Here is an 11371-nt window from a genome sequence, read left to right as displayed (position 1 = left end):
TTGGCTCGGTTGAAGCTCGCCCTCCTTCTCGCCACCTCCGCACTCCAATCCTGGTACACCCGTACCACTGCATTCTCCCATCTGCTACTCCGCACCTTTTTAGCCCATCTCAGGACCTCTTCTCTATCCTTAAGGCGGTAAAATCGCACGATTATCGCCCTGGGTGGTTCTCCCGCTTTTGGTCTTCTCGCCGGAATCCGATTTGCCCACTCCACCTCCAAGTGGCCCGTAGGGGCCTCAACACCCATCAGTGAGCTCAGCATCGTACTTGCGTACGCTCCACAGTCCACTCCTTCCACACCCTCAGGGAGACCCAGTATCCGAAGGTTCTTCCTTCGCGCTCCGTTTTCTAGGGCCTCGATCCTTTCAGTACACTTTTTATGAAGTGCCTCGTGCGTCTGTGTCTTAACCGCCAGGCCCAGGATCTCGTCCTCAATATCTGTCACCTTCTGCTCCACCACGCGGAGCTCTGTCTCCTGGGTCTTTAGTGTCTCCTTGAGCCCCTCAATTGCCTGTAGCATCGGGGTCAGCACCTCCCTCTTCAGCAGCTCCACGCACCGTCTCACAATTTCATCCTGCTCAGGCCCCCATGTCGCCTGCGCTTTCTCCGCCGCCATCTTGTACTTCTCTCTTTCTGACCCTTTGGTCGACGATTCCTCGCGTGCAGCCGCCGCCGCCGTTTTTTTCCTCCTTCGTTTGGGGGGGACTCCCTTCTCACACACCCCACACCGGGTTGCGTCGTCGAAAAATTCCCCGTTGGGGCTCTTAAAAGAGCCCGAAGGTCCGTCGGAGCTGGAGCCGCCGAAACGTGCGGCTAGCTAGGCATCACCGCAACCGGAAGTCAGCAAGGCCTGTTTCGATAAGACAGTACATGCGACTGAGTTCAGTGTAGGACTGCAAGTCATGCTCTCCATATACAACCCCATCACATTACTGTCACCTAAATATTCGGGGCCGTACTCCATTGCGGACAAAGTAAGCCCTTCCTCCTACAAAATAAAGTACCCCAACGGAAAGACTGCATGGTTCCATATCAACCAGTTGAAGGCATATGATGCACAGTCTAACCACGCACACAACGTCATGCTCGGCGCAGCAGACCACGCCCCGCCCACAACCAACGTAACCCTACCCTCCCCCAACACACCCACCACATCCACGGACTCAACCCCGACTCCACCCCCAAGCTATAGACTCTGCCCCGGAACTCCCACAGGCTGCAGCAGTAGCGACAGTGACTGTGACACTGACAATAGCCACAGCACGCCGCCCTACTATCCCCATACATCAGGACCCACACCCAGCGAATCTGATGACGATTCGAGTGATCCCTTCCTCATCACGTTCCTCAATAAACCCCACCAAAGACCACCGACCTACGATTACGACCCCGATTCCGTCCCCACAGAACTAGACACCACTGCGACAACTCATTCAGGCTCGTCCGGAACGACGAGATGGACCCGAAATCGTACCATGCAGCCCTATCCACCCTTATACACTCGAGAGTTTGGCCATACGGAAGAAGATGATGACTTTGAGTCTGACTCCCAAAGCGAGAACCCCTTTGTGACCCTGTTCGCAACCGATAACTGAGGTGTCCAGATGATGTTTTAAAAAGGAACCGCTTGGGAGAAAACAATGTCCTTTCTGATGGAACCTGCAGCATGTTTTTTATGTTGTTTGTAGTGGTATTGTTAAATGTTGTTTGTAAGATCGGAAATTTTTTTCCACGGCCCCACGCCTTATTTGTCAGCAGAAACCTTTGAGAACGTGCCAGCACACTCATCGGCGGAAACCTCTGAGAACATGTCCGCATGCTCATCAGCAGAAACCTCTGAGAGCTTGCCAGACCCCTGTTCATAACTGCTCTTCTGGTTCGAAGGTAGAACCTTGACGGCAACCCCCCCACGATGACTACATTTTTGTCCGTTTTTGTCGGTTGCTCAGGCAGTGGAGAAACGGCATTGGTCTCCGCTCTGCCTGAGGACCCCCCTCTGGTCAGCTACGCTTGGGTAGAGCACACACGGCATTGGTCACCGTCCTACCCGGGGATTCCATCCAAATCTTACCCGTCGCGGCCCATACGCACCTCATTTCGGCAATTTTGGTTCAAAAAGTTTTGTTTTGTTTCAGGCGACCCTTAGGTTGCCAACCCTATGCTATTTACATCCTAAAACATTTGGATGGTAAATCGCACAGCCTGCGAGACGGCTCGCACTGGTTCAGTATTTTTAAGTGTGTCTTGTCCTGAATATTCGGTCTAAAAAAAAATTTAAAAATGAAAATTACAAAAAAAAAATGAAGGAGTCACACATGGTGACAAATTGTAAAGGGAGAATTGGTACTGAAGGACAGACATACTAATAGACGAGATAGTAAACCAAGATAGTAACAGACACTATGCTTGATCCCACAGAACTCCAGAAGCTCCCGCGAAAAGAGACGAAGAGAAGAGAAGAGAAAGAAAAAGAACCATGAGGACATCCTCCGTGTGCTCATCACCCTAATGAACATTTGGTTGCGCACGAACGCGAACCCCCCTGACCTCAACCCCCCCCAGCCGTTAATGATTCACTTCCCCATAGCACCCAGAGCCCAGTCACAAGCGACACCACACCATCTTGGTGTGACAGGTTTATAACCTGGTACTCCCTGTCCTACTTAATAGAATCCCTACTAGTATTGGCGATACTCTGCTGCATCATGCAGACTATTCGTCTGAGGAAATGGAGAAGGAGAGCCTACCGCGCTCGAACCCCGGTATATAGGATAAGATCCCCTATTTTTGGTTATGACTAGACCCCCGACCCCCGCGATCTATAATAAAGGACATTTGTTTGCATTCCTTTTTGTGAATAAAGAAATGTGTTTCATGAGCGATTGTACAATCCTGAGCTTGACTGCCAAGCCAGGAAAAATGTGAATAATGCTGCTATAATTTTGTTTGTATCATTAAGGAAGTTAGTATGATTGAATGTTTGGGTGAGTGTAGTTTATTGAGGACAGTTAGAGGTATCATTTTTCTTATTTTGTAATGCATGTCCCTGTTTTGACATAGCGCCACTTAGAATGTTAGTTAAAATTTTTCTTGCATAGTTATGGTCAGTGTAGAGGCCATAGAAGAGTGCACGCCGGGTCAGGGAATGAAGACAGCGCAGTTATGTGATCCTTCACACTTCGCGTTAGGGATCACAAGGAGAGAGTGTAGCCAGCTGGGTTGGCCACTTCCCGACTTAAAGTGGAGAACCGCAAAGGCTGAAGGGAAGTTCAGCGAACACAGGCAAAAACTAGCAGGTGCAAGTTTACTGTGTATTAGACTCTGCAGAAACCCAGACAGCATGGATACAAGCAGCCATCTGCACAGTAATGTAGCAGCCATCTACATAGTAATGAGCGATCCCCGGGAACAATCAAAACATTTTAAGGTAAACAAGGCCAAGCCAGACTCCTCGGCACCAGCAGGGGCCAACACAAAAGAGGTTAACGGACACTTAAAGACCGCCCAACGATCAGGGAACAGCTCCAGTATTGGAGAAATCGAACCAAGCGATTGGAATGAAGTCCAATCACTTGAAACCAGGTACGGGGTCCACCCCGAAGGACGGGAAGCCCCATGGGACTATAAAGCAAAGCCCCCAAGTTCAAATTGTCCGTCTTGACAGGGTCACTCAGCAACGCGAAGCAACTCCTGAGAGTGAACTGTCCAGCGGCCTCCAAACAAGTAAGTCTCAAGTCAACGCTCGCTACGAGATAGGCGCTCCTAGCTACCAGTCCATACCAGCTTTTGAATCCTGCAGACTCAGGACCTGAATGAAAGGCCATTTGTTCCCCTGACCTGGTGGGCCAGTCCGAAGCTAAGTATAGGCCTGTTAGTTATAGAAATAGCCTAGAAAGTAGAGTTTATGTATGAGTAGCGATTTACTATGTATAATAAATGTGTATTGATTTGAATCTTACTAATTGGTGTGTTGAGTTATTGGTCATTACTTGAACTTGAACCTCGTGGCGGTATCATAAAGATACCTGGCGACTCTAGAGCAAAGGTTATAAAACAGAGCCAATTGAACCAACCAAAAGTTAGCAACAAACCTATCTCGGTCATCCCTCCTATATCTCCCACCCTGAACCTTACAGTTATGCCCCCTTGTAACAGCTACATCCACCCGAGGAAATAGTCTCTGAATGTCCACTCTATATATCCCCGTCATCATCTTATAAACCTCTATTAAGTCGCCTCTCATCCTCCTCCGCTCCAAAGAGAAAAGCCCTAGCTCCCTCAATCTTTCCTCATAAGACCTACCCTCCAAACCAGGCAGCATCCTGGTAAATCTCCTTTGCACCCTTTCCAATGCTTCCACATCCTTCCTATAGTGAGGTGACCAGAACTGCACACAATATTCCAAGTGTGGTCTCACCAGGGTCATGTACAGTTGCAGCATAACCCCACGGCTCTTAAATGCAAACCCCCTGTTAATAAACGCTAACACACTATAGGCATTCTTCACGGCTCTATCCACTTGAGTGACAACCTTCAGAGATCTGTGGACATGAACCCCCAAATCTCCCTGTTCCTCCACATTCCTCAGAACCCTGCCATTGACCCTGTAATCCGCATTCAAATTTTTCCTACCAAAATGAATCACCTCGCACTTATCAGGGTTAAACTCCATCTGCCATTTTTCTGCCCAGCTCTGCATCCTATCAATGTTTCTTTGCAGCCTGCAACAGCCCTCCACCTCATCCACTACTCCACCAATCTTGGTGTCATCAGCAAATTTACTGACCCACCCTTCAGGCCCCTCCTCCGAGTCATTGATCAAAATCACAAATAGCAGAGGACCCAGCACTGATCCATGTGGTACACCGCTGGTAACTGGTCTCCAGTCTGAAAATTTTCCATCCACCACCACCCTCTGTCTTCTATGTGATAGCCAGTTACTTATCCAATTGGCCAAATTTCCCTCTATCCCACACCTCCTTACTTTCTTCATGAGCCGACCATGGGGAACCTTATCAAACGCCTTACTAAAATCCAAGTATACGACATCACCCTTCATTTATGCACTTAGTTACCTCCTCAAAGAATTCAATCAAATTTGTGAGGCAAGATTTACCCTTCACGAATCCATGTTGACTATCCCAGATTAAACTGCATCTTTCCAAATTGTCATAAATCCTATCCTTCAGGACCTTTTCCATTAATTTACCGACCACCAAAGTAAGACTAACCGGCTTATAATTACCAGGATCACTCCTATTCCCTTTCTGGAACAGAGGAACAACATTCGCCACTCTCCAGTCCTCTGGCACTATTCCCGTGGACAGTGAGGACCCAAAGATCAAAGCCAAAGGCTTTGCAATCTCATCCCTTGCCTCCCAAAGAATCCTAGGATATATCCCATCCGGCCCAGGGGACTTGTCGACCCTAAGGTTTTTCAAAATTGCTAATACATCCTCCCTCAGAACATCTACCTCCTCCAGCCTACCCACCTGTATCACACTCTCATCCTCAAAAACATGGCCCCTCTCCTTGGTGAACACTGAAGAAAAGTATTCATTCAATGCCTCTCCTATCTCTTCTGACTCCATGCACAGGTTCCCACTACTGTCCTTGACCGGCCCTAACCTCACCCTGGTCATTCTTTTATTTCTCACATAAGAGTAAAAAGCCTTGGGGTTTTCCTTGATCCGACCCGTCAAGGACTTCTCATGCACCCTCCTAGCTCTCCTAAGCCCTTCTTTTAGCTCATTCCTTGCTACCGTGTAACCCTCAAGAGACCCAACTGAACCTTGTTTTCTCATCCTTACATACGCTTCCTTTTTCCTCTTGACAAGCCATTCAACCTCTTTTGTGAACCATGGTTCCCTCACAAGGCCATTTCCTCCCTGCCTGACAGGGACATACCTATCAAGGACACGCAGTATTTGTTCCTTGAACAAGCTCCACTTTTCATTTGTGCCTTTCCCTGACAGTTTCAGTTCCCCCCTTCTGCTCCCTAATTCTTGCCTAATCGCATCATAATTACCCCTCCCCCAATTATAAACCCTGCCCTGCCGTATGGCCCTATCCCTCTCCATTGCAATAGTGAAAGACCCCGAATTGTGGTCACTATCTCCAAAGTGCTCTCCCACAAACAAATCTAACACTTGGCCCGGTTCATTACCCAGTACCAAATCCAATGTGGCCCCACCTCTTGTCGACCTATCCAAATATTGTGTCAGGAAACCCTCCTGCACAGACTGTACAAAAACTGCCCCATCCGAACTATTTGACCTATAGAGGTTCCAATCAATATTTGGAAAGTTAAAGTCAGCTATGACAACTAACCTGAGACCTCCACACCTATCCATAATCTGCTTTGCAATTTCTTCCTCCACATCTCTACTACTATTTGGGGGTCTATCGAAAACTCCTAACAACGTGACCGCTCCTTTCCTATTTCTAACTTCAGCCCATATTACCTCAGTAGGCAGATCCCCTTCGAACTGCCTTTCTGCAGCCGTTAAACTATCCTCGATTAATAATGCTACTCCTCCACCTCTTTTACCACTTTCCCTACATTTACTGAAACATTTATACCCCGGAACTTCCAACAACCATTCCTGTCCCTGTTCTAACCATGTCTCCGTAATGGCCACAACATCGTAGTCCCAAGTACCAATCCACGCTCGAAGTTCACCTACCTTATTCCTGATGCTCCTTGCATTGAAATAGACACACTTCAACCCACCTTCCTGTCTGCTGGTACACTCCTGCGACCTTGATACCCTCCTCAGTACCTCACTACTCTCAACACTGGCTTCTGGACTACAGCTCGTATTCACATCCCCCTGACAAATTAGTTAAAACCCCCCCGAAGAGCCGTAGCAAATTTCCCTCCCAGGATATTGGTGCCCCTCTGGTTCAGGTGCAAACCGTCCTGTCTGTACAGGTCCCACCTTCCCCAAAATGTGCTCCAATTATCCACGTAACTGAAATCTTCCCTCCTACACCATCCCTGCAGCCACGTGTTTATCTGCACTCTCTCCCTGTTCCTCACCTCACTAGCACGTGGCACCGGCAACAAACCAGAGATGACAACATGGTTTGTCCTGGCTCTCATCTTCCACCCTAGCTCCCTAAATTCCTGTTTTAAATCCCTGTCACTTCTCTTACCTATGTCGTTGGTACCGATGTGTACCACGACTTGTGACTGTTCCCCCTCCACCTTAAGGATTCATGATAACACGGTTCGAGACGTCACAGACTCTGGCACCCGGGAGGCAACATACCATCCATGAGTCTCTTTCGGTGCCACAGAACCGTCTATCTGTCCCTCTAACTATCGAGTCCCCAATAACTATTGCTCTCCTGCTCTCCCTCCTTCCCTTCTGAGCCACAGGGACGGGCTCAGTGCTGGAGATCCGTTCACCGTGGCTTACCCCTGGTAGGCCGTCCCCCTCAACAGTATCCAAAGCGGTATACTTGTTACTGAGGGGAACAACCACAGGGGATCCCTGTACTGACTGCTTCCTCCCTGCCCCTCTCACCGTCACCCATCTATCTACATTCTTCGGAGTAACTACATCCCTGAAGCTACTATCTATGACCACCTCTGCCTCCCGAATGATCCGATGTTCATCCAGCTCCAGCTCCAGTTCCCTAACGCAGATTCTGAGGAGCTGGAGATGGCTGCACTTCCCACAGGTGAAATCAGCAGGGACACTCACGGCGTCCCTCACCTCAAACATTCTGCAGGAATGTAGTTCTAAGGCTTATCCCTACAGCCCTTCTTAAACATGGGCACAACATTTTCTACCCTCCAATCTTCAGGCACCTTTCCTGTGGCTGTTGATGATTCAAATATCTCAGCAAGGGGGCCGGCAATTTCCTCCCTAGCCTTCCACAACATTCTGGGATACATTTCATCAGGTCCTGGGGATTTATCTATCTTGATGCACTTTAATACCTCCAGCATCTCCTTTGCTGTAATATGTACACTCCTCAAGCCCTTTTTATTCCCCCAATTTCGCTAACATTCGTGCCTTTCTCAAAAGTAGATACTTGTGGTATTATCAGGTATTACGGTACCTGAGACGTTGAAGTGCCTTGGTTAAACCTAGGGATTTTACCATTGGCTGTAGAGTATGATAGCTCCACCCCGATAGGCAGGGTATAAGAACCCGTGCCATCCCAGCAGCCCTCATTCTGTACCTGAGCTGCTGGGAAACACTTCTAGCTTATTAAAGCCTTCAGTTGTACTACAACCTCGTTTTAGTAGTTATTGATCGAGCATCAATTTAATAAGCTAGATTTAAGTAGAAAGGATGGACCTCCGAATCAAGCCAGAGTGTCTGCAACTCAGTCCCCACGCAACGAACTCAGCGGCGATCTTTAAGCACTGGCTGGCATGTTTTAAAGGCTACCTGGAGACGGCTGAAGGCACACCCTTGGGGGAGCAGAAACTGCACGGCCTGCACTCAAGGGTAAGCCCAGAGATCTACACCCTCATCGAGGAGGCGGAAGATTTTGATGCAGCAATCAAACTTTTAAAAGGACACTACATTCGCCCAGTAAATCAGGTCTACGCTCGTCACCTGCTTGTAACAAGATGACAAAACCCCGGGGAACCGTTGGAGAAATTCTACCACGCGCTATTGGTGCTGGGCAGAAGCTGTGGCTGCCCGCAAGTTTCGGCGAGCGAGCACACGGAACTCCTAGTCCGGGTCGCCTTTGTAGCAGGTATGAGCTCTTCAGAAATCCGCCAGCGTCTTTTAGAAAAAGACACCCTGGGACTTAGGGAGGCATGGGCCCTTGCAGGGTCCATGGACGTGGCCTCCAAGAACGCCCGATCCTACGTGCGGCGGCCTCCTGGGCAACGTGGAATCCCGCAGCGGCAGCCCCAGAGACCTTCCCCGCTTCCCCGCAAGCCTGCGCTGTAAGGCGACACGCCAACCCCGATGGACCCCGCTGCTTCTTTTGCGGGCAGGAAAAACACCCCCGCCAGCGCTGCCCGGCCCGCACATCCATCTGTAGGGGGTGCGGCAAAAAGGGCCATTTCGTGGGGGTCTGCCAGGCACGAGCAGTGGCCATGGTCTCCAGCGGCAACTCTGGACCGCCACAGCAAACTTCTCCAGGCGCCCCGGGTGGCCAGCGGTCGCCGACACCCCCATATCCCAGGCCCACGTGCGGATCCCGGGCGCCGCCATCTTGTCCCTCGGACACCACGCTGGACGGAGGGGCGCCGCCATTTTGTCCACCCCCGACCACCATATGCGACCAATGGGAGACGCCATCTTGGATGCCCCAGGACCCCAGATCGGCCGACCATGCACTGCCTGAACGAAATCCACAACTACTGCATCTGGCCTCGGTGACCCTGGACCAAACTCGACCTCGAACACTCTCAACAGCAACGACGACCGTCTTCATCAACGGCCACGAGACGTCCTGCCTGATCGACTCTGGGAGCACGGAGAGCTTTAAACACCCTGACAAGGTAAGGCGCTGTTCCCTCTTTATCCACCCTGTTAATCAAAGAATCTCCCTAGCCTCCGGTTCTCACTCTGTAGAGATAAAGGGGTTCTGTTTAGCAAACCTCACAGTCCAGGGAAGGGAATTCAAAAATTCGGCAGCCCTAAACCCCCCCTTACTGTCTGCAGCCTCGCGACCCTTAAGGTCGACCCGCCTTCCCTGTTTGCGAACCTCACCCCGGATTGCAAACCCATCGCCACCAGGAGCAGACGGTACAGTGCCCAGGATCGGATGTTTATTAGGTCAGAGGTCCAAAGGTTACGGAGGGAAGGGGTCATTGAAGCCAGCAACAGTCCCTGGAGAGCTCAAGTAGTGGTGGTAAAGACCGGGGAGAAGCATAGGATGGTCATCGACTACAGTCAGACCATCAACAGGTTTACGCAGCTGGACGAATACCCTCTCCCCCGCATATCCGATCTCATAAACAGGATCGCGCATTATAAGGTCTTCTCCACGATGGACCTCAAGTCCGCCTACCACCAGCTACCCCTCCGTACTAGTGACTGCAAATACACTGCTTTCGAGGCAGACGGGCGGCTCTATCACTTCTGAAGGGTTCCCTTCGGTGTCACTAACGGGGTCTATGTCTTCCAGCGCGAGATGGACCGAATGGTTGACCGGTACGGTCTACGGGCAACGTTCCCGTATCTCGATAATGTCACCATCTGCGGCCACGACCAGCAGGACCACGACACCAACCTCCGAAAATTTCTCCAGACCGCTAAAATCCTTAACCTAACATACAATAAGGATAAATGCATGTTTAGCAGCGACCGCCTAGCCATCCTCGGCTACGTAGTGCGAAATGGAGTTATCGGCCCCGACCCTGAACACATGCGCCCCCTTATGGAGTTCCCCCTCCCTCACTGCCCCAAGGCCCTGAAGCGCTGCCTCGGGTTTTTCAGTTACTACGCCCAGTGGATCCCCAACTATGCTGACAAAGCCCGTCCCCTGATCCAATCCACAACTTTCCCCCTGTCAACGGAGGCCCGCCAGGCCTCCAGCCGCATCAAAGCAGACATTGCAAAGACTACGATGCACGCCATCGACGAGTCCCTCCCCTTCCAGGTCGAGAGCGATGCGTCCGACGTAGCTCTGGCGGCCACCCTCAACCAAACGGGCAGACCTGTGGCCTTCTTCTCCCGTACCCTCCATGCTTCCGAATTTCGCCACTCCTCAGTCGAGAAGGAGGCCCAGGCGATAGTAGAAGCTGTGCGATATTGGAGGCATTACCTGGCCGGCAGGATATTCACTCTCCTCACTGACCAACGGTCGGTGGCATTCATGTTTGATAATGCACAACGGGGCAAGATAAAAAACGACAAGATCTTGAGGTGGAGGATCGAACTCTCCACCTACAACTACGAGATCTTGTACCGTCCGGGGAAGCTAAACAAGCCTCCTGATGCCCTGTCCCGCGGCACATGTGCCACCGCACAAGTGAACCACCTCCATGCCCTCCACGAGGACCTCTGCCACCCGGGGGTCACTCGCTTTTTCCATTTCGTTAAGACCCGCAACCTGCCCTACTCCATCGAGGAGGTCAGGACAGTCACCAGGGACTGCCAAATCTGCGTGGAGTGCAAACCGCACTTCTACCAGCCAGAGAGAACGCACCTGAATAAGGCTTCCCGTCCCTTTGAATGCCTCAGCATGGACTTCAAAGGCCCCCTCCCCTCCACCGACCGCAACACATACATTCTGATTGACGAGTACTTCCGGTTCCCATTCGCCATCCCCTGCCCCGACATGATCGCAACCACCGTCATCAAGGCCCTCCATAGCATCTTTGCACTGTTCAGGTTCCCCGCTTACATACACAGTGATAGGGGTCCTCCTTTATGAGCGATGAAC

Source organism: Scyliorhinus torazame, chromosome 18 (genome assembly GCF_047496885.1).
Source record: "Scyliorhinus torazame isolate Kashiwa2021f chromosome 18, sScyTor2.1, whole genome shotgun sequence".
Classification (NCBI taxonomy): Eukaryota; Metazoa; Chordata; class Chondrichthyes; order Carcharhiniformes; family Scyliorhinidae; genus Scyliorhinus; species Scyliorhinus torazame.
Note: the sequence above shows the minus strand (reverse complement) of the source record.